Below are 25,007 nucleotides of genomic sequence, written 5' to 3'. Positions count from 1 at the left end.
GATATTTACCGTTACCCATCTTAAATTCAAACTGTCCCAGGAAATAGAAAAAAGTTAACCAAACCTTTTTTTGACCTTGCTACCCAAAGGATAACTCAACAAAGCTAACACATGCATTTGCCACATACGAGACTTTTAAAAGTAGAGAAAAGGTCCATCCATTCTAGCAAATATAACCTGTTCATTCATATCTAGACACACGTACAACAACTCCAAGCCTCTAATATTAATATCATCATTAGGGTCTTACAAAACTTGCTCTGTTCTTCCCACACATTATCCAGTTTCTTATTTAAAAAATATTTTATGTTCTATGAAGCAGGAGACCCCCCAAGCAAACCTCAAGAGCTTTCAGCTTATGTTCTGGCATGGTATGTCCTATGCTTTTACTTAGCCTTCATGAGCCTTCTTTAATAGATGCTGAGAGAAAAGATAACAAATTTTTCATAAACATGTTCTCCATTTTGTAGTAGATTACAAGTCAATATAAATATAAAGAGAAATGAAAAGTTCTAACCCTTCAAGTTTGCTACAAACTGAGTCAACCATGACCCAAAAGCACATGTTAGTACAATGATACTCCATATCTTGATTTAGAAACACAGATCAAGTGCTTGGCAGAAGGGCACAAACCTAAGAATCCACAAGCTACATCCTGATACCAATTAGTGCTGTGACTCAGACCAAGTCACTTAAACTTTCCAGGTCTGGATTTTTTTTTTTTTCTTAATGAAATGAAGAGGTTAAATGATTTGTCTCTTAACTTTCTCCTAATCTGAACATTCCACAATCTTGTGACAGTGTAACAAGCCCCGAGGCCTTCCTATCATAAAAGCAACCTTTTCGTTCCACTTCAGTCTCTGAAGATTTTGATATCCTTTCTCTTCAGTCCAAATCACTCACTTGAAAAATCTGAACTGAAGTGAAGATTTCAGCCAAAACTAGCTGCCATCAGAAGCTCCCTAATGCCTCACTGTGAAATTGACTGAATTGTAAATGTCCTCCAAGGAAGAGGCCTTGACATTTTTGGCCAACTTCAGCTCACAGATAAGGAAACCAGGATTCTGAAAGGTCCTGTAATTTACCAAACACCATACAGCATTTGGGTGGGCAAGGTAAGTTCTCGTTTATGCTTTATAATTTCTGACCCATCCACAAATCCATTCAAGCAAGACTTAATGAACATTTACTAGACACTGCTAGGCACTGGTACTAAGGAAATATACAGTACTACATACAGAGAGTACCAAGACAAGCTCATTGCCCTCATGGAGATGAGAGTCTAGTGGGACTGAAGACAAAGGGAAGAGTCACAAAACCCTAAAACACTTGCCAAAGCAGAGGTATTTGTCAGATCCTTTGGGAATCCAGACTGGCAAATGGTTCTCAAAACACTCAAGCACAATGAAGCTTGAAGAAACATGGAAAGTTTCATAGAAGAGGAGACAATTGAGTGCATTTTGAAAAATTAGAAGTCTGTAAGGCATGCAGGTTATGGGGGGAAAGGCAGAGAGCACAGCACACGCAAAGACATTGAAAGCACACACAGGTTTGTGTTTGAGAGACTAAGCAGTTGGATAAGCTTGAACCTAGGATACAGGTGAGGAATGTAAGGAGACATGAAAGAAGAAAATGGCAAGAATAAGTAATGCAAAGAAAAGAAAAAAAAAGCTTTGACTTTTGCCTAGGAGATGAGGAATGAGCCATTAAAAGAGCATCAACAGATAAGGGACATAGTTATCCTTGCTTTCAACACAGAGCATGTTCCTATAAAAGAGGGGACAGGAAAAGCCAGCTAATGATTTAGAGAAAAAGTTGATTACCACAGAAATGAGAGCACTGGGAGGCTAACACATGTCTATTGCTCTTTCCACTAGTTTGTGCTGGATTCCATTCCCCCCAGCCTAAAAGTGTCATTCGCCACATAAACCCCGTTCCCCTAGGGAAGACTGTGGAGAGGCTCAAGATTCCTGAAGGGACCAGGGTTAGGACCAGAGCCAACTGCTGCTCATAGCTGGATCACTGAGTAAAGGCTGAACTGGCCCCAAGAGAACCAGGGCCCAAGGAATACAAAGACCCACAAGACTCAGTCACAGGTGGCACTGAAGTAGGCATCCACACATCTGGGTTAAATCTCATCAGGTGGTTTACTGACTTAGTAGCTTTATGACTTTCACAAGGTTATTTCATTTCTTCAAGATGCCGGGTCACAGTAGCACCTGCTTTGGATCAAGTATCCATTAAACGAATGATGTACATGAGGCACTCAGCACCTATCTGTCACATGGAAAGCATTCTACAATCCACAATTGTGATCATTATCACTTAGCATCCTGCAGTCAAGCGCCTTGCCTCTTCCTAAAGAAGTCTGGAAGCTGGCAAATGGTTCACAAAACACTCTCCTCAAGGTCTCATCCCTTTTTTTCCTCTCTAGAGATCTCAGAGAGAAAATATTACATTTAAAGGGTCTCTCCTTGGTTCCATAGTAGCAATTCCTACAGTCGTAGGAAGCATATTCATGTTAAGTTCTAAAAAGGATCAGATCTATACTTGGAGTAGCTAATAACATTTTTAAAAATTATTTTCTTCCTTCTGCCACTGATTAGACCCTCTTTCAAAAAGAGCAAGGAATACTAGAACCAAAATATATGTTACAGGCTTATATTTCATATGAAACAAATAGCATTTCTACCTCTAGTCTTCCTATCTCACAGTAGTTCTGTGAGCTAAGAGTTGGGGTTAAGAATGTCCCTTTAGATGGGAACTTTCATGAATTTTCATCCACTCATTTCCTACCTTCATGAATTAAAAAATGAAAATAAAGTTAAATCTTTTACGTTGCTGGAAATTTTTATCAGTCTCAGCACTGTATAAAAAGTTGGCAATATTAAGAGACCAGCAATAAATATTTCTTGCATAATGAAACCACAGGAACAAGGAAGGGAGAAGAGGAGACCTTTGGGGAGACTTTTGCCTAAATAATTCCTCAAAACTCTGAAACTTTACTGATGACTTTTACAAACTATAATTATAATGGAAGTGCTTCCTAGAACTGCAACCTGATAAAGCATCTGGAGAACTTCTGTCAAGCATTTTAGATCAAAGCTGTGAGTTTGAAGTTGAGGTTTAATTCCCTTGCTTTGTAATGCCACTACAATGAAGATCACAAACAAAAGTTTTAGAAGAAAGGGACTGATTAATTGAATTGAACTCTGTATTTTCGGGGTAAGTGGTTGGCAAATGTTACACTCCCTAAAATATAGTTGATTAAATTGAGCACTCATGTAAGGCAAACACCCAAACTTACTGAGCTTGTTTTGGTTAGTTTGACAATCTGCTTTTTCAATTTTGTTTCACTTTGATTAGTCAGACCTTAGACTGAAATGAACAAATGATCTGGTTGAGCCTTCTGGTAGGAATAAAAATACTGTGGAAAAAAATGGTCATAATAAAGTGGAGATAGGCTACAAGGATGTATTATACAATATGGGGAATATAACCAATATTTTGTAACAACTGTAAATACAGTGTAAGCTTGAAAATGCATATTAAAATTTTTAATTTTAAATGAATGATACAGGTATGTGGAAAATGATAGCATTTTTGTTAAAATATACTTATCTTGCCAAAAGATAAACACTGTGTGCATAAGCACAAAAAGTTATCTGGAAGGATTTATACTAAGATAAGACCAGTGAGTTTCTCTAGTTAGTAAAATTTGGAATAATTTTTATTTTCTTTTTATGTATTATCTCTTTCTTTCTCTCCCCTATTCTTGTGCACTCTCTCTCATGCACCTTGTTAGCATATCTTCAACATAAAACGGCTATTAATTACTAAAATATACCATGTATTCCCAACTACATATATAAACCAAACCATCAAAAACTTCTGCTTAGAATTATTAGTATAACAAGCTAAAGCAATCGGCCACACAATAATGACTGTCATCCCCAGTTTCTGGCTCACCACATTGCTTACAAAGCACTGTTTCCCATAGTTTAAGTTTAACCCTGCGAGGTAGACATTCTTATTATTCTACTTCTACAGATAAGAAAAACCAAGGATGCTACATAATTTGTCAAATAGGTAGGTATGCTATTTTTTATATGAAATATAAGCCTGTAACATATATTTTAAAACTAATCAGTTGTAAAAGTCCAAAACTCTTGATGCTCCAAACCAATAATGGCAATGTGTGTGTACGTTAGTCGCTCAGTCATGCGTGACTCCTTGTGACCCCATGGATGGTAGCCCACCAGGCTCCTCTATCCATGGAATTCTCCAGGCAAGAATACTGGACTAGCCATTCCCTTCTCCAGGAGATCTTCCCAACCCAGGGATCAAACCCAAGTCTCCTGCATTTCAGGCAGATTCTTTCCATCTGAGCCACCAATAATGGAAGAGACTGCTCTTATTCACCACACTAAGGTGCTAACAAAAAGTCACAGATATGTGCAAAAGCATATTCAGTAGCGTTAAGCTAGTAAATTTTGATAATTTACTTCTGCTTTGTCCCATCTGAATTGATATAAAGGCAGCAGCTACATTCCCCAACTTTGCCCAGTTTGCTCTATTTTTCAGTTTTTTCTTAAGCTTTCCACTCTTAGTCTGTTAACTGGTGTGCCTTTCTCCTAGGGAAAGGGATACATGAAGAAGATAGTGTCATATGGCTATTCAATGGAGTACAGCACAGCTGTAAAATATGTTAAGGACAATCATTAAGGACTTTATGAACTGACATGGAGTGATTTCCAAGACACAGTGTTAAGTGAAAAAAGCAAAGTGCAAAAGAGTATCTAGACTATGACACTCTTTAAGGAAAAAATATTTACAAGAAAATATATTTTCTTGTGCAAAGGAAATATGAGAAGGATGAAACTGAAACCAAAGAGACTGGTTATGTAAAGGGGGTGGATGGGAAAGAGCTGGAAAGAAGAGGGGATGGGTGTGAAGTAGCAGGGACAACAATGGAGTGACACCCCTCTGAGTACTTCATTTGGTTACGTTCGAGCGCTTAGAAGCATAGTTATGTTTCATATGTTCACATAACCCCCAAGCAATCAATAATTAAAACTATCTTTGAGGAATGAGGATGGAAATAACAAAATGCAATACTAAACTAAATACATGAATCTCACTCTATTACAAAGGAACCACAATGAAGGGATGGGGAATAATAAAACTAACTTAAATAATTGTGGAAAACAGTGTCTTGACTGGATAGTGTAAAAGTAAAGATAAAAATAAGTATATCAATGCTATAATTAAGTCAGTACACGTTTCTTATAGTAATACAGGTTGAAAAGAAAGAAAGAAAGTGAAGTCGCTCAGTCGTGTCCGACTCTTTGTGACCCCGTGGACTGTAGCCCACCAGGCTCCTCTGTCCATGGGATTCTCCAGGCAAGAACACTGGAGTGGGTTGCCATTTTCTTCTCCAGGGGATCTTCCCAACCCAGGAATCGAACCTGGGTCTCCTGCATTGCAGGCAGATGCTTTATCCTCTGAGCCACTAGGGAAGCCCCAATACGGGTTAGCAATCCGGAAAGTACTTTATATGCATGCACATGACAGTGAAAGTGAAAGTCGCTCAGTCGTGTCTGACTCTTTGTGTCCCCAGGGGCTATACAGTCCATGGAATTCTCCAGGCCAGAATACTGGAGTGGGTAGCCATTCCCTTCTCCAGCGGATCTTCCCAACCCAGGAATCCAACCTGGGGTCTCCTGCAGGAAGATTCTTTACCAAATGAGCTATCAGGGAAGCCCATGCATGCATATAGAATTCAACAAATAAATAAATATATAATAGAAATTATATTGTATTATGCAGGTTAGTATCCTTGTGTCTATTTCCCAGCTCTGCCCACTGAGAAGGCTTAGCACAATGACATCCCAGCAGTAAAAGAGCACACCTAGCATTAAGGCCACAGTTTCTGAACCCTATTCCCCAACAAAAGAAAACTTGGGGTAGTGGTTGATTCTAGGATGAGGGTAGGGAAAACACACATGAGCCTGGGATAATAGTGTGAAGCAAAAATATGCTAAAAAAACTTTTGTAAAAGATAGGGCTTATCAAGAGAGCACAAGCGCCAATCTGAAGAAGCTCCTAAAAAACCAAAGCTGAAACGAGTTGGGTGAAAAAATTAAATAACACTAATATTGGATTATGACCCATAGAATCAAATAAATATCCATGAGTCCATATTTGTGGATATAAATGGCCAATTATCTAGATAGACGGGTGAGAAAGAGGGCTCTTCCTTCCTGCTGCTACTGCTAAGTCTCTTCAGTCGTGTCCAACTCTGTGCGACCCCAGAGACGGCAGCCCACCAGGATCCCCTGTCCCTGGGAGTCTCCAGGCAAGAACACTGGAGTGGGTTGCCATTTCCTTCTCCAATGCACAAAAGTGAAAAGTGAAAGTGAAGTCGCTCAGTCGTGTCCAACCCTCAGCGACCCCATGGACTGCAGCCTTCCAGGCTCCTCTGTCCATGGGATTTTCCAGGCAAGAGTACTGGAGTGGGGTGACATTGCCTTCTCTGCTTCCTTGCTATAGAATTACAATTAATAAATGTCGAAGGATAGGCAAGAATGGAAAACCACCATTAAGTAAATACCATAGTAACGATTGGTATAGAACTGAGATCCTCTGATATATGCTAAAACATACAACAAACAGTAAAGTTTGATGAGAAACAAGATTTTCAGTCTCAAAGCATTTCCTCTAAGATATTTGTTAACAACAAGGGAAAACATTGTAATTGTCAAATAAAGAAACCCAACAGAAACTAAATTAACCAAGTGATCAAGGTCAACATTATACCAGTAATGAAACAATTTGACATCATGAATCACATGCTATGATGCATTAAGTGGGACACAACATTGTTTTTGTGGAATTCTTTCCAAAATCAGTTACCTCAATCCAACCATGGGAAAAGACCAGACACACCAAACTTGAGGGACACTTGGCAAAATAACTGCTCTATACTCTTCAAAAATGGCACAGTCATAATGATTAAAGAAGAACTGTTATAGATTTTAGGAGGCTATGGAGAAATAGCAAAATGTAATATGTGATCCTGAAGGATCGACATGGGATCCCAGAACAAACAACCAAACATTAATCAAAAAACTGGTAATATTAGCATATAGTCTTATTATACCAGCGTTAATTGCTTGGCTGTACTACTTGCACTACGGTTAAGTAAGATTTCAACACTGACGGAGTCTAGGGCTGGGATATATGGAAACTCTCTGTACTAGTTTTGGTACTTTTTTCTACATCTGTAATCAGTTCAAAATCAAAAGTGAAAAGTATTGTGTTTACTCCAACAGAATTGAGAATGCTTTTGGAGAAGTAATTCTCTTTTGAGGGTGAAGACAAAATTTGGTGGGGTGGGGGTACTCTAATGTGAAAATAATATCAGGAAAACTATATTTGGTTAAAATTCCCACTTTTGGACAGTTATAACTTAAGAATCCATATCAGCCAATCCTGTTCCTTGTATCAACACACTGATGGGTTTTTATTGTTCAACTAAAATCCATCTAAATTTTCCAGTTCCTTTTCCTTTTCCTTTTCTCAAGAAGCTTTTTGTCATCTCTTAGCTGTTAACAACTCCAACTGCAAAAAGCCTCTAGTACATTTGATTTTCAGCCTAAAAGAACCCTGTGGCTAAGATGGACAACTCAAGTAGTTTATTTCACTTTGGTCTGCTGAGGTGTTGTATTTATTTGCTTCCTCACATCATGAAGCCAGGTTATTATTTTTTTCTTTTTTTCTACTCCTCTATCCCATTCTCCCCTATTTAACAGTGTCTGTCAGCAGAAGAGCTACCAAGAGGCAGCTCAGCAAGTTAATCAGTCAGGGCCCCAGCGCACAGGAGCTGTTTGTTACAACAGCAAAGGGATTGAAGCATATATAACGAGGCCTCCAAGCAACAGACTAATTAATACCTCTCTCTTCTTTGAAGAAAATGACCTAATATTGAACTCTAGTGAATTAGACAACATTTTAATTTACTATCTCCTAAAAGGATGGCTACTGTATAAAATGCGTTACTATTTATTCATTCTCTGATACCACTAGTAGTCATTCAAATAGGACCCTCTGGCCAAGATCTTAAGAGAAACACTGCTAGGACAAGTAGCTATTTAATCTGTGCCACATACTCGGGCCTCTTGTTTCTACCAAAGTAGATGCCATATTGACAGGATGCTGTGCGTAGTAGGCACTGTCAGGAACTTTTACATGTCGCTTCCTACTTCCCAGCCTCCACTTCTCCTCATGTTGCTTTTGGTAGAATGTTCGCAAAGATTTGCCTTCCAGACAACAATTTAGGAAATAAGCAAACGAGAAATACCCTCAGAAATAACAAGAGAGGGACTTCCCTGGCGGTCTAGAGGTTAAAATGTCACTTTCCACTTCAGGGGTGTGGATGCAATCCCTGGTCAGGGAGTAAGGATCCCACAAGCCCCGCGGCCAAATAACCAAAATGAAAACAATATTATAACAAATCCAATGAAGACTTTAAAAATGGTCCAGATTTAAAAAAAAAAAAAAAAACTCTTTAAAATAATAAAGTTCATAAAAAAGAAAAAGCAATAATGGGAGAAATCTCACTTGATAGTCAAACAGAAAACTGCTGAGGAAGTAACCCAGAGCCAGCATGGCAAACTCCTAAGCCTCACTTTGTTGTCAGTCATAGGAATGTGAAAATCCTAAGACTTCTGAGCCTTTCCTCAATTGAGGCAGATGGCCTTTAGTAAATTTTCTGGCTCAGAATCATTCTGCCAACAGTCAAGTGTTCTTTGTGTTTTATTTGCCAGATCTAGCAAATAAAAATACAAGATATCTACAACCCATGCAATATTTGGGATGAACCCTAAAAATCCCTGGTGGCTCAGACAGTAAAGCATCTGCCTGCAATGCAGGAGACCTGGGTTTGATCCCTGGGTCAGGAAGATCCCCTGGAGAAGGAAATGGCAATCCACTCCAGTACTCTTGCCTGGAAAATCCCATGGACAGAGAAACCTGGTAGACTACAGTCCATGGGATCGCAAAGAGTTGGACACGACTGAGCGACTTCACTTCACTAAAAATCATTCATCACTTAGTTGGAATTCAAATTTAACTGAATATCCTATATTTTGTTTCGCAACTCCCCTCCACCTTCTGAGAAATGATACATAACTCTACAATTTAACTTCCAGGCCTGAATTCTCCTACAAATCCACCAGTTTCTCACCGTGGGTCTTAAGCAATTTATTTAATGTGTGTACTTCCCCATCTGTAAAATGAAATAATAAAAATAAAAACTTCCTTCTAGGGTTGTTGTGAAGAGGAACTCTAACAATCTCTTGAGTGCTTAGCATAGTACTATGCAGCCACAAAATGCTTGCTCTTATTATTGTAGTTCCCTTATTATTATTGTTGACATGGAATAAAATGTTGTTGAAAGAGCAAACAGGTCAGTAAACAAAGTCTAGATTTTACCAGAAAGGTTGAAAATGTCTTTGTTAAGCAAGGTGGAAGGAGAAGTCTGCGAATAAATTGAGAATCCTTAAATTACATTGTAGGATTTTCCTGTAATCCCTTAATAATAATTACTGTCAGACTTCAGAATAAGGAATGCTTACCGAACTTCCTTGCAATGTTTTATACATTTCATTTTTCATTTCAGTTAGGAATAAAAAGCAAAAGAATTGGAGTGAAACAACTGAGATAAGCTGAAACAAAAATGAGGAAAAGGTATATATGTAAATTAAGAACACACTTATTACTAGCCCTTCAATAAATGAATTGACATTGACCTCTAGTAAACTATTTCTTAGAGACTGGTTGACAATCCCTTTCCAAGATTACCTATGCCTGGATAACAGCCAATATTTAAGCCTTTCTCTTGAAGAGTCCTATCTGCCTCTTCCACCTTCATTTTCTCAAGAAGTCTCCTAAGAACCCATCAACACCAATACAAAGGCTGGAAAATAACATTTTCTTCTTGGCTGGATGCAAAAACCAGAGGAGCAGAAAGGTTCTCGCTGAAAACTGTTTGAATCACTATCAACTCATTCTTTCTGCTGACTAGAGAGGTAAAAAAAAAAAACACAAATAAAAGTAGCTCTCAGTCTCCAGTTGCACCAACAGTTTCCAAAGAACATTCCTTTTTCCCAAGAGCCAGGGTCAACACAAATGATTCATTTTCTTTCTAACTAGTAGTCGCAGTAGCAGCAGTGTCCGTCGCTGCGACTCTTGGCGACCCCATGGACTGTGGCCCGCCAGGCTCCTCTGTCCATGGGATTCTCCAGGCAAGAATACTGGAGTGGGTTGCCATTCCCTTCTGCAAACTAGTAGGCACAGGTATCCATATTTGAGGGTGTTCCACAGACTCACATAAGTCCTTTTTTCTTATCTAGCCTCAAGAGACTAATTATTCCTGTCAACTCAAGTCTGTCTTCCTGTTAACAAATTCCAGTGGGGTTTTTTTCCTATTCGATCAGATAAACCCCAGATTGAAACACTTTAAGGAAATGTATTTCCCACTTTACCATGTCCACACCCCTAAAGAATATGTAGATCCCTGTAACGTTTTCCTCTACTCCTCTGTAACTTCATCAATAAGAGACTCATCTGACAGCTTTGTCAGTTTCTTAAGTACACACTGATATTTGCTGGGGAAGATTTTCCCAGTGATTATAAGAGCTCTGTTCTAGCCAACCCATTCCCATTTTTAACAGCAGCTTTAAAAATGAACTTGATTTGGTCAAGCTGAGAGCTGAGTACATTAAAAGACAGCCTCTGCACATGTATGTGTGACCTCTTGGCACAGAGGCCCACACTCACTCAATTTGGGGATACTACCAGTTACCTAAAAATGAATGGCCCTTTAAAGCAATGACAACAAAGATGTCCACATGAAAATATTTTATATACCCTAAGTTCATCACCATAAAATTAGGGCTTTATTAGTATTATTTTGAGACAAAATGGGAGGAAGTTATAAAAATATCTCTGAGGTTTGAAACTTTCCAAAGAGAAAATATGATGAAAGAAAAATTATATCATAGTATTAGAAAGACTCTACTTTATTACCTCAATAACCTCAGATATGCAGATGACACCACTCTTAAGGCAGAAAGCAAAGAGGATCTAAAGAACCTCTTGATGAAGGTGAAAGAGGAGAAAGAAAGAGCTGACTTAAAACTCAACATTCAAAAAAAGAAGATCATGGCATCTGGTCCCATCAGTGTAGTTCAGTTCAGTCGCTCAGTCGTATTTGACTCTGTGACCCCATGAATTGCAGCACACCAGGTCTCCCTGTACATCACCAACTCCCAGAGTCCACACAAACCCATGTCCATTGAGTCAGTGATGCCATCCAACCATCTCATCATCTGTCATCCCCTTCTCCTCCTACCCTCAAATTCTCCCAGCATCAGGGTCTTTTCAAATGAGTCAGCTCTTCGCATGAGGTGGCCAAAGTATTGGAGTTTCAGCTTCAACATCAAACCTTCCAATGAACATCCAGGACTGATCTTCTTTAGGATAGACTGGTTGGATCTCCTTGCAGTCCAAGGGACTTTCAACAGTCTTCTCCAACACCACAGTTCAAAAGCATCAATTCTTCAGCACTCAGCTTTCTTTACAGTCCAACTCTTGCATCCATACATGACTACTGGAAAAACCATAGCCTTGACTAGACGGATCTTTGTTGGCAAAGTAATGTCTCTGCTTTTGAATATGCTGTCTAGGTTGGTCATAACTTTCCTTCCAAAGAGTAAGCATCTTTTAATTTCATGGCTGCAGTCACCATCTGCAATGATTTTGGAGCCCAGGAAAATAAAGTCTAACACTGTTTCCACTGTTTCCCCATCTATGTGCTATAAAGTGATGGCAACAGATGCCATGATCGTAGTTTTCTGAATGTTGAGCTTCAAGCCAACTTTTTCACTCTCCTCTTTAACTTTCATCAGGAGGCTCTTTAGTTCTTCTCCACTTTCTGCCATAAGGGTGGTATCATCTGCATATCTGAGGTTATTGATATTTCTCCCAGAAATCTTGATTCCAGCTTGTGCTTCTTCCAGCACAGTATTTCTCATGATGTACACTGAATATAAGTTAAATAAGCAGGGTGACAATATATAGCCTTGACGTACTCTTTTCCTATTTGGAACCAGTCTGTTGTTCCATGTCCAGTTCTAAATGTTGCTTCCTGACCTGCATACAGGTTTCTCAAGGGGCAGGTCAGGTGGTCTGGTATGCCCATCTCTTTCAGAATTTTCCACAGTTTATTGTAGTCAAAGGCTTTGGTATCATCAAAAAGCAGATATAGATGTTTTTCTGGAACGCTCTTGCTTTTTCAATGATCCAGTGAATGTTGGCAATTTGATCTTTGGTTCCTCTGCCTTTTCTAAAACCAGCTTGAACATCTGGAAGTTCACAGTTCACATATTGCTGAAGCCTGGCTTGGAGAATTTGAGCATTACTTTACTAGCATGTGAGATGAGTGCACTTGTGTGGTAGTTTGAGCATTCTTTGGCATTGCCTTTCTTTGGGATTGGAATGACAAATGACCTTTTCCAGTCCTGTGGCTACTGCTGAGTTTTCCAAATTTGCTGGCATATTGAGTGCAGCACTTTCACAGCATCATCTTTCAGGATTTGAAATAGCTCCACTCGAATTCCATCACCTCCACTAGCTTTGTTCATAGTGATGCTATGAAGTCAAGGCCCACTTGACTTCATATTCCAGGATGTCTGGCTCTAGGTGAGTTTTCACACCATCGTGATTATCTGTGTTGTAAAGATACTTTTGTACAGTTCTTCTGTGTATTCTTGCCACCTCTTCTTAATCTCCTCTGCTTCTGTTAGGTCCATACCATTTCTGTCCTTTATCGAGCCCATCTTTGCATGAAATGTTCCCTTGGTATCTCTAATTTTCTTGAAGAGATCTCTAGTCTTTCCTATTCTATGTTTTCCTCTATTTCTTTGCATTGATCGCTGAGGAAGGCTTTCTTACATCTCCTTGCTATTCTCTGGAACTCTGCATTCAAATGGGTATATGTTTCCTTTTCTCCTATGCTTTTCACTTCTCTTCTTTTCACAGCTATTTGTAAGTCCTCCTCAGACAGCCATTTTGCTTTTTTGCATTTCTTTTTCCTGGGGATGGTCTTGATTCCTGTCTCCTATACAGTGTCATGAACTTCTGTCCACAGTTCATCAGGTACTATCTAGATAGGTACTATCAGGTCTATCAGATCTAATCCTTTAAATCTGGTCCCATCACTTCATGGGAAATGGATAGGGAAACAATGGAAACAGTGACTGACTTCATTTTCTTGGGCTCCAAAATCACTGCAGATAATGATTGCAGCCATGAAATTAAAAGACGCTTGCTCCTTGGAAGAAAAGCTATGACCAACCTAGACAGTGTATTGAAAAGCAGAGACATTACTTTGCCAATAAAGATCCATATAGTCAAAGCTATGGTTTATCCAGTAGTCATGTATGGATGTGAGAGCTGGACCATAAAGAAGACTGAGTGCTGAAGAATTCATGCTTTTGAACTGTGGTGTTGGAGAAGACTCTTCTTTTTTTAAGTTTTTTTTTAATTTTTATTTTTACTTTATTTTACTTTACAATACTGTATTGGTTTCGCCATACATTGACATGAATCCACCTCGGGTGCACATTTGTTCCCAAAAATGAACCCCCCTCCCACCTCCCTCCCCATATCATCTCTCTGGGTCATCACCGTGCACCAGCCCCAAGCATGCTGTATCCTGCATCGGACATAGACTAGTGATTCAATTCTTACATGATAGAATACATGTTTCAATGCCATTCTCCCAAATCATCCCACCCTCTCCCTCTCCCTCTGAGTCCAAAAGTCCGTTATACACATCTGTGTCTTTTTTGCTGTCTTGCATACAGGGTCGTCATTGCCATCTTTCTAAATTTCATATATATGTGTTAGTATACTGTATTGGTGTTTTTCTTTCTGGCTTACTTCACTCTGTATAATCGGCTCCAGTTTCATCCATCTCATTAGAACTGATTCAAATGTATTCTTTTTAACGGCTGAGTAATACTCCATTGTGTATATGTACCACAGCTTTCTTATCCATTCATCTGCTGATGGACATCTAGGTTGTTTCCATGTCCTGGCTATTATAAACAGTGCTGCGATGAACATTGGGGTACACGTGTCTCTTTCAATTCTGGTTTCCTCGGTGTGTATGCCCAGCAGTGGGATTGCTGGGTCATAAGGCAGTTCTATTTGCAATTTTTTAAGGAATCTCCACACTGTTGGAGAAGACTCTTGAGAGTCCCTTGGACTGTAAGGACATCAAACCAGTCAATCCTAGAAGAAATCAGTCCTGCATATTCATTGGAAGGACTGACAATGAAACTGAGTCTCCAATGCTTTTGCCATCTAATGCAAAGAGCCAACTCATTAGAAAAGACCCTGATGCTGGGAAAGATTGAAGGCAGGAGGTGAACGGGATGACAGAGGACAAGATGGTTGGATGCCATCACTGGCTCAATGAACATGAGTTTGAGCAAATTCCAGGAGATAGTGAAGGACAGTGATGCCTGGCATGCTGCAGTCCATGGGGTCACAAAAAGTCAGATATGACTGAGAAGCTGAACAACAACTCTATTACTCTTGTTGTATAGTCTCAGCCTCAGTTTCATCCATAAAATGCAAATAACCATGCCAAACTCAGTTTGTTGAGGTTTTCCTGGTAGTTCAGAGGTAAAGAATCCATCTGCCAAGCAGGAGATGTGGTTTTTATCCCTGGATTGGGAAGATCCCCTGGAGAAGGAAATTGTAACCCACTCCAGTATTCTTGCCTGGAGAATCCAATTGACAGAGGAGCCTGGTGACTTATAGTCCATGGCGTCGCAAAGGAGTAGAACATGACTTAGCAACTACAAAACAACTCGGTTTGTTGTCTTATTAAGCATAATAGTGTATATAAGACCACCAAGCAATAGTGTCTGACAGTTAACAGATGTTCAATAAATGCTAATTCCATCATACCCATTTCAACTTTCCCTTTTGAAATGAAAATGTAATTGAAGAAGCCAGTGTGACTCGTTATTATTTTCTAACATTTTCTTTATCAGTCTGGAAGGAACATGAACAAGGAAAAATAAGAAGCACATGGTAGGAAGGGATCAATAACTTGTGATGAGGAGAGATGAATCTTCCTGTCAGAATTCACTACAGAACATACTAGAAGCAGAGTTTATTCTTAGGCCTAATTAAACTTGCAAAGTTTATCTTCTCTTTTCTCTCAGAATGGAATTCTGCACCCAAGACAGATTCTACTATTACTGCGAAAATGAATCATGCAGATAGATCTGGAAAAAGAAAAATAATCTAAGCAATGGAGAACTCTCTAAAGAATGTATGCCTCTTTCTACACCCTGGGTGAAAAATAACAGAATCAGAAGCACAGAGGTGGGATCTCATATGAACACTTCTTGAAGGTTCCGCAGATGACTCTGGTGCCTGATGAGGTTAGATCACCACACTGATGAAGTGCGAGTTTGTGCCTGGAAGGTAAGAGCTCTTAATCGGAGAGCTGAACAAAATTAGTACGCACTAAAACAGTAACTGAAACAGAGTAGAAAACCTGTAATAGAAGAGCCTGTGACAAGTCCCCCTAGAGGATTAGATAACCATGGGATCTCTTTCTTTAAAGAAAAAAAAAATCTACATGGAAAAGAGTCTTGTCTATTGTATTAAGGTTTTTCTCTACCTGGCCCCACTCTCAACCTCATGCGCTGAAATAGCAAGCAGTTAATGCACGACCCAGTTTATCTCATCAGGAAGTACATTCAGTAAAACTGTCCAATGTCATCAAAACTGTATGGAATATACACCTAGACTCAAAATGTACCTTGGCTCCTTAACAAGGTTCTGAAACACAGTGAAATTTAATGTGGGTAGATGGAAGGAAAAAGCTGGTAGATGAAAGAACAGGGCAGTGAGTTTGTCAGAGAAACCCTGAGAAAAGACTTCGAAGGAGAGTGAAGGTTGTTCGCTCTAATTCATAAGGACCTGGGAATCCACAGAGTTCTAAAGACTGGCTTGGTGTAGCGTTTCACTGAGAGGAAAATGCCATGAGAAGAGGCAGGAAGGACAGACTACAGGAGGGGCTGCCAAATGCTGGAAGAAGGAAAACTACACTTGACCAGACCAGAGATGGAAAGCCCCTGAGCTAAAGCTCTGCCAGGGGCCTGGGAGTGAGGGGAAGATGGCATGTTTAGAGGCAAATTATGACAAAAGTTAACCTCAAATCATTTAAAGACTAGTTTTTATTCCTTAATTGAGAGATTACAACATTGTCCTGGGATTGGGTGAAAGTCATAGAAAGTTTGTTGTTCAGTCAGTAAGTCGCGTCCAACTCTTTGCAACCCCATGAACTGTAGCACACCAGGCTTCCCCGTCCTCCACTATCTCCTGGAGTTTGCTCAAATTCATGTACATTGAGTTGGTGATGCTATCTTATCTTCTCATCTTCTGCCATCCCTTTCTCCCTTTGCCTTCTATCTTTCCCAGCATCAGGGTCTTGAAACTTTATCTTCATTATATTCCACTCAAACCAATGAACATAGGACCCAAATTTTGGAGGGAAATGGTACACTTTCTGCAGTTGAAAGATTTCCAGCAAAAGAGAAAAACTTAAAGTTCACTTACAATCATTATCAGTCCGTGTCTTTTTCCTCTACAGAACTATAAACTTCTTATGGCCTTTGTATCTTTCTTGGTGCCTAGTGAAATGCCTGCCTAGAATATCTTGAATTTAATTTGATCATAAATCATAATTTTATCAGAAGCCATCTGGTCTGAGTTAAGTCAGGTTGAAATCAGCTTCATCACTTATTAGGTGAATGACGCTGAATAAATTATCCTCTAAACTCAGCCTCCTCATCTATAAGATCCAATTATTGAAAAGATTAAAAGAGATAATATGTATAAAGTACTTACCACAGTGCCTAGCAAATTACAAGCATTTAACAAATGCTAGTTCCCACTATTTTTATCATTGAGCTCTTTATTTTTGCTTCTCACACACACAATCCATGGAATCAAGCTCCACATACATCGGTCAGCCAGAAACCCAAGTAAATCAATGAATAAGAAAAGAACACTAATCAATCTTCCAATTTTTCTATTCTGACAAGATCCTGGCAACTGGAAGTGAGGGGGGGAAAAAAATCTGCTGCAAAGATGCATCACCTCTGTTATCAAAACAGAGTCAGATGATGTCACAGTTAGCAGAAGTCTTTACAAATGAAGATGATTCTACTAAAAATACTAAATACAGTGCTATTTCATTAAACCTTCTGCAAAGACTCAGCAAAAAAAAAAAAAGGGGGAAATACTCCCCCTAATAACAATTGAGACAACTTGGCTTTTGAAGAAATGTAGAAAACACAAAACATAGCTTTAGTTGTCAAAAAGCAGACAATGTTTGATCAGAAGCAGAAAGAAAATTAATAAACTAATTAATAACATTCTTCTGGCCCAAAGACAACACTGTTCTTAGAATGTCTGCTTATAATTGAAAGTGAAATTATTTGATAGTTTAAGAAATTATATATTCAGAGAAGATGACTATCTGGGGAGAAGTGGAAACAATCATCTTAATATATTTTGGGCAGACTCAAGAAAATATTGGAACTTTAGACTGAGACCTAGATTTGGCTGTGTTCTAGACCAAAAAAGTTATTTGTGCATGATATTTCTCAGACACATATTTAGAAAGGAATTGAACTGAAATATGCAAATGGCATCAGGCTATGTCACTTCCAAGGAAATGTTAAAACCCAAACTATTACTATTTTGAAAATAACACCATTTAATTTTCTTCTTTATCTGTCTCTCCCACTTTCTATATGTATTGAGGGATATTCTGGATCTACCCCACTAAAACTGGTTTCAGTTCAGTTCAGTTCAGTCGCTCAGTCATGTCCAACTCTTTGCGACCCCATGAATCACAGCACACCAGGGCCTCCCTGTCCATCACTAACTCCAGGAGTCCACCCAAACCCATGTCCATCAAGTCAGTGATGCCATCCAGCCATTGCATCCTCTATCGTACCCTTCTCCTCCTGCCCCCAATCCTTCCCAGCATTAGAGTCTTCTCCAATAAGTCAGCTCTTCACATCAGGTGGCCAAAGTACTGGAGTTTCAGCTTCAACATCAATCCTTCCAATGAACACACAGGACTGATCTCCTTTAGGATGGACTGGTTGGATCTCCTTGCAGTCCAAGGGACTCTCAAGAGTCTTCTCCAACACCACAGTTCAAAAGCATCAACTCTTCGGTGCTCAGCTTTCTTCACTGGCTAACTCTCACATCCATACATGATTACTGGAAAAACCATAGTCTTGACTAGAAGGACCTTTGTTGGCAAAGTAATGTCTCTGCCTTTAAAAAACTGGTTTAGCAATACTTAAAATTCAGCAAAGAACACCCCCACCTCCAGGATATACTTTCTTCATCATTATGGATGACTGGCATATAAAAAAATTGGATGCCTAGAATTGGGGTCAGTTCTTCTCTTGCAAATATTCACACATCAAACAATTCTCCTTCCTCATTTTCACAAATATTGTTCTGACCATATTATCATAGCTAAAGGACAAAGCATATCGCTCTCAAAACTCAATTGATCTTAGTTATCTAAGTCTTACTCTATATGAAGTAATGGAAATTCTTTCTCTGTGTAAAAGGGTTAAGCTTAGAGGGAAAAAAGAGAAAGATTTTCTGGTTCATTCTAAACAGGCTTTGGAGAAAGAATCACTAAGTGCAAAACACATCACCTCCCACATTTCATTGATCAAAGCATTTTGTAAAACAAGTAAATGCAGAATTTTGAGAGGCATTTCAAGGCTTGTCTTTGGGAAGTTAATTCCCTTTGCTGATTTATCATTGATTTCCATTGTCTTTTCCTCTCTTATGCCATCACCACATATAAGAGAATATAACAAGATTCTCATTTGTCTAAAACTTAGCTTGAATTGTTCACAAGGTGGATACTCATGGGGGCTGTAAAGGGTAGGATGTGTGCATTCATTCAGATCCAGCTAACACCATGGCATCTCTCCTGTGTGCCGGGCTCAGGTTAAGCAGGATGGTGCTGGCACTGCCCCTGCCTCTGAACACCACATAGCAGGTGCTTCCTGACATGTTTCAGGCTTTGCAAATCCCAAGATAGATACTTTATAATGTTCTGATCACAAGCTGTCTATCAGAAAGTACATTAATAGAGTCCCAGGAGCCTACAGGAAATCACTGTTCCCAGGCTGTTACTTCCTTGCTACATGTCCTTTTTGCTTGGACATCCGATGGTTGCACACAGTAGACCCCTGCTCCCCCATCAGAGGAGGATCGCCCCACTCTGCTATAGCTCCTCATTCATCTATTCTGGGTTTAAAGATTCTTCCAGATCTACTATAGAGGAATTTAACTCCCTAAAGGCCCCAACTACAAATAGGAAACCTTCCTTGCTGATACCACGTATCCCTTTCCCTCTTCCCCAGTTTTTATACTCAACACCCCATCCTCCTTCCAAATTCTGCAGGCTAAAAGTAGGAATAACCTGGTGGTGCAGAGGTTAAAGCATCTGCCTGCAATGTGGGAGACCTGGGTTCGATCCCTGGGTCAGGAAGATCCCCTGGAGAAGGAAATGGCAACCCACTCCAGTATTCTTGCCTGGACAATCCCGTGGATGGAGGAGCTTGGTGGGCTACAGTCCACGGGTCACAAAGAGTCGGACATGACTGAGCGACTTCACTTTCACTATAAAATACTAATTCTGATTATAATTTTTGATTATATAAAAATATCCATCCTAATCTGAGTGCTTTTCAACCCTATAATAATAAGAAGTAGAACACTAATATCTACAAAGACTTACCATATATTTGGTAATGGATATTACATTTTCTCTCCTAAACAACCTTACAAGGCAGGTACCAGGGTCAGGAAAATTAAGGTTTGCATAGGTTAAGTGACTTGGCCACGGTCAAATAGCAAGGGACAAGAAACAAAAATCAAACCAGGTCTGTTCAGATGCCAAAGCCCAGCTTTCAACATGTTCCCACGCTTCTTCATAAGGTCAAAATGTGGGACGCAAAGCAAAATAAGATTACAGCACTAGGTATTTGTTGAATATAAATCGTTTCTTTTCAAGCTTTTCAGAAAACAAACTGAAAGAAATATCTTATTCCAAGGAAAGACTCACACTGTAGAATAGTGAAAGTAGCCTAAACTTTTGATCTGTACTACTGTGAGTAACACTTACAGTAGTTTATGTTTAAATGAATGCTGGGAATGGACTAGAATAGAACGTACCGTAATTGATTTCTGGATACTGTGTTTCTTAATAACTCACAGTTAGCAATTTCCAATTTTAACCAATCCCCTTCAATAAGAGCTTTCTCAAAACACTTAACATCATTTTCTTTGAATACCTGTGGTTAGAGCAAATGTTGCCCACCACGATAACCTGATCAGCTAAGCCTACAGAAAGCGTTTCACTCCTCCTGCCCACGTATTTGGTCTGCCTAGTGGTTTGCCCTGTAGGTCAGATTGTTTGATCAGATTGTTCCTGTGTACGCTCCCCCTACACTGAGTTTATGCGCCATATTCAAGATGGTGATATTGTCCAGTGACTTCAATCCTATAGTCATTTCCCCATTCGTGAAAACTGTAAACATCTTTGACCTTGACTTCTCCTCTGATATATCACTTTCTAACCTTTGAAAACATAAATATATAATTACATATGTCTATGTGAATAACTTATTCAACTCTTCTTCATGCAAACCAATCAACTCACTCAGAGTTTGGTTTTGGTTTTTGTGTTAAGATCAGATAGACTCCAGTTTAGAAAGATTTTTGCTTGGCCTGTAGCACAGTGGCAGTGACAAAAATAACACTCTGTATTATCAATTCACCCTATTTTGACCAGCTTCAAAGGACTATTTCACTTTTACATTCCTGATACCATTGAGTCACTGGACTATTTTCATTTATAACATGAGTATTACTACTTTCTTAGCATAGTCATTTCTACAACTCATGCAATTAATAAATATGATTGAATCTGAATTTTTAAAAATAGAGATCACTATAAAGAGGAGCTGTTTGTACCAAATACAGTCCAAAAACTTGAACACTACCAGATAATTTACCAGAAAGCACTTACAAAGCATTTATTTGGTTAATTAGGCATCTCTTTCCTTAGAGTTTCCATGTAGAGACATCATCTAGATCAGAGCCGCTCAATAGAAATAGGATGTGATGCAAGTAAAATATGTAATTTAAAATTTTCTAGTAGACACAATTAAAAAGGCAAAAAGAAACAGATGAGATTAATGTATTATAACACTATTCATATGAATTTTATTAAACCCAATGTATGTGAAATATTGGGCTTCCCAGATGGTGCTATTGGTAAAGAACCCACCTGCCAATGCAGGAGGCATAAAATATTCAGGGGAAGATCCCCTGGAGGAGGGCATGGCAGCCTGCTCCAATATTCTTGCCTGGAGAACCCCATGAACAGAGGAGCCTGGCAGGTTGCAGTTCATAGCGTTGCAAAGAGTCAGACACAACTGAAGAGACTTAGGACGCACATACGTGAAATATTATCATTTCAATATGCAATCATATAAAAACTACTGAGATATTTAACATTATTTTTTATTAAGCTTTCCAAATCTGGTGTGTATATATTTACACTTACAGTGAGTTCAGACTAGCACCTTTCAAGTATTTGGTGCCGCATATGGCCAGTGGCTATTGTATTGCACTGCACAGGTCCAGATCTGTGGTTTGCAACCTCATTGCTCACTTGTGGAGTTTCTATAAATTTTTATTCTCAGGCCACTCCCCTCCCAAGCCAATTAACTCAGAATATCTGCAAGTAAGACCCAAACATCAATATTTTTTAAAGTTCCCAGGTGACTACAATGAACAGCCAAAATTGACAACCACTTGTCAAAGACAATATGGAGGTTGGACATGAATGTCCTCATTCATTCACTTAAATGTCATGGGGGGCAATGGTGAGTGACATCAAGGAGCTCATAGTTTGTGTGCGTGTGAGAGACACATTAAAACAAATATCCACAATGCTGTGATAATCACACAAATAAAGATATAAACAAAATATACAATAGGAGAGTAAAGAAAGAGCAACGATGCCTGATGAAAACCTATTCCCCTGCATTAGCTGGTAGATTGGTAAATGTCCTCAGATCAGAGTGGAGAGTATTTTTTCAAAGCGACAATAGATTTTTGAAAGGTATTTTAGTTGGTGCCATAAAAGCCTCCTTCATCAGAACCTAACTAATTCAGATTTTATAATTGCTGATAGACATTGAGGAATAATATACTTTTGCCCTACATCTGGGGAGAAAACAAAAATGTTTGCTAGGAAAAAGAAGATTTTAATAGATCATTTAAAATTATCAATACTTTACTGAAACAAATAAAAAACAACTGACATATTCACAAGTGAAGCTCTCTGAATCTAAATCAGTTTACCACACTATATGGATTAAAATGTCATCAAAGTTATTCAGTTATATTTTTTAAAGAAAAGCATAGTAATTTAGACTTATTCCAAATATATCAGTTTTTTTGTGATATGAATACAAATTCTCTTGAATCTGTTCTTCTACTGTTGAATATACTTCCTAGTATGATATATTTGGGGGGAAGTTTTCCACCATAGAGTCTACCATGGTTGCAAAATAAAAATATCCCTGTTGCACACACCCAACTTTTTAAGCTTTTTGTTTTATTTTTCTGACTAATATATCCCTGGGGCTTCCCTGGTGGCTCAGATAGTAAACAATCTGCCTGCAATGCAGGTTCTATCCCTGAATCAGGAAGGAAGATCCCCTGGAGAGGTGCATGGCATCCCAATCCAGTATTCTTGCCTGGAGAATCCCATGGACAGAGGAGCCTGGCGGGCTACGGTCCATGAGATTGCAAAGAGTCAGACACAACTGAAGCAACATAGCACAGAATAGTATATCAACAAATAAGCACAAAACTGAATGATTCCTGTTTGAAAGATTATGAGCTGCTTGAGGGCAATTCATGTCTTTTCATCTTCCTGTCTCTAGCCACCAACATAATGTGTGACACTTAGTAAGTAATCAAAGATATTGCTCAAGTTAGATTAAAACACAGAAAACAGTGCTTTGTGAAACCAAAGCCAGAGCCAAAAATATACTTCCACAAGAATAATGGAAAAGATTTATACACCAAGTAAGGAAGTACAGAGATTTCTTAAAATTGTTAGTGATTATGTCACCTTAAAAGGAAAAGGAAACAACAAAAGGTGTCAGCTTGTGCTCTGAAAATTTTCCTACAAATAATATGATGATTATCTCCCCTTGAAAGAGAGAAACATATATATCATGATTTCTACACTGAGGGTTTAGGGAGTGGACGTGTTTTGTCCTAATAGCAAAATAATTGGAGAGACTATTGTACTGGTCAGTATGACCCAGCCAGAAAACTTTTGATTTAGTAAACTTGTCTTCCTAAGTAAAACAAAGCTAATTGAACCAATAGAAACAATAACATCCTGCTCAAGGCTCTCCCCAGATCGTCAGAGAAAAATGTCAGTGAAAAAGAAAATTGCTTTTGAGAGAAACAAACCAGTGTAACTGTTTAGTTCTGAACAAGAGGACAAGGGTGGAAACAGGAAGCACCCATGGTTTAGACTGGGGCTGTTGGGTTCGCATTGTCACGTGTTAATGTCACACCTAGGGCCCAACCCTGCTGTCTCAATCTCCCCAGAGCAGAAATAAGTAAGGGCTTAACACAGCCCTGCTCCATAAGTCTCCCTCACACAACATCTGCTATTGCACTCACTCATCCTGAGACACAAAATGCCTGGATCATCCTACCTTGGGGCCACGCATAAGATGAGTTTCTGATAGTTACTGTCACTGCTTCATGTTTTTCACATATATTTATTTCGTAAATATTCAAAAAATAACTCAGATAATTCTGCAAATTCAATGGTCTTATTCTGATTTATGCCAGAATAGGAATTCCACAAGTTAAGGTTATCTTAAATCCACTCTCTTTGGGAAAAAACATACAGCAATTTTAGATACGTTATATGGGCCTCGCTTCTTCACTTTTGTCTCTCTCTAGACTATTCTCTCCCTTTTGCCCCCAAATACAAACATGTCCCTAAAAATGCCTGAAAGCATTGTAAAATGGTCAGTTACATAAAACAGCAGCCTTCACTTTTAAAAACTTACAATATTTCATATACTATTTCTATAATCCTATTTGTCAAGTTTTAAACAGGTCCAAAATTCATATGTCCTAAAAAGCTTTGAGAGAATAGCCCTCTCTTCAAACAGAAGACTACTATTAATATACAACTGGTCAAGTTTAAACTAATAAACCATAATCAAGCAAAAATAGGTCTTGAGGAAAAATAGGTCTTGCCTTAAACCTTCATGACTTAAAAGTTTCATATTTGGCACTCATTAGAAATCCCAATTCACGTGTGTGAATATATAAATATTCATGCATAGTTAAATGTGCTCCTATAAATGCACAGGATATATATACAGATTTCTATGTGTTCTATGATTTCAGCTTATGAAATGTTTTATAGACACATACTGGTCTTGGAGAAACTACCACTTTGATATCCATTAGATGTGATATATGAGTTTACCACTGTACCATCATGGTAATATAAGGCCATGGTCTAAGATTTATCAGACTTCCCTGGTGGCTCAGACAGTTAAGCATCTGCCTACAATGCGGGAGACCCGGGTTCAATCCCTGGGTCGGGAAGATCTCCTGGAGAAGGAAATGGCGACCCACTCCAGTATTCTTGCCTAGAAAATTCCATGGACGGAGAAGCCTGGTAGGCTACAGTCCATGCAGTCGCAAAGAGTCGGACACAACTGAGCAACTTCACTTTCTTTTCACTT

The 25,007-nt window shown here is 38.9% G+C and overlaps 1 protein-coding gene and 1 non-coding gene across 2 annotated transcripts in view; both read right to left on the bottom strand.

Annotated features, from left to right (window-relative positions):
- GRM8 (glutamate metabotropic receptor 8) overlaps positions 1 to 25,007 on the bottom strand; it is an 880,134-nt gene that overhangs the window by 552,970 nt on the left and 302,157 nt on the right. The window lies entirely within an intron of this gene.
- TRNAC-GCA lies at positions 5,448 to 5,519 on the bottom strand. The gene has a single exon. It is a non-coding gene; the product is annotated as a tRNA-Cys (tRNA).

Source organism: Capra hircus, chromosome 4 (assembly GCF_001704415.2).
Source record: "Capra hircus breed San Clemente chromosome 4, ASM170441v1, whole genome shotgun sequence".
NCBI classification, from domain to species: domain Eukaryota; kingdom Metazoa; phylum Chordata; class Mammalia; order Artiodactyla; family Bovidae; genus Capra; species Capra hircus.
The sequence above is the reverse complement of the archived record's forward strand: the minus strand, read 5'-3'. Positions and strand labels throughout refer to the sequence as shown.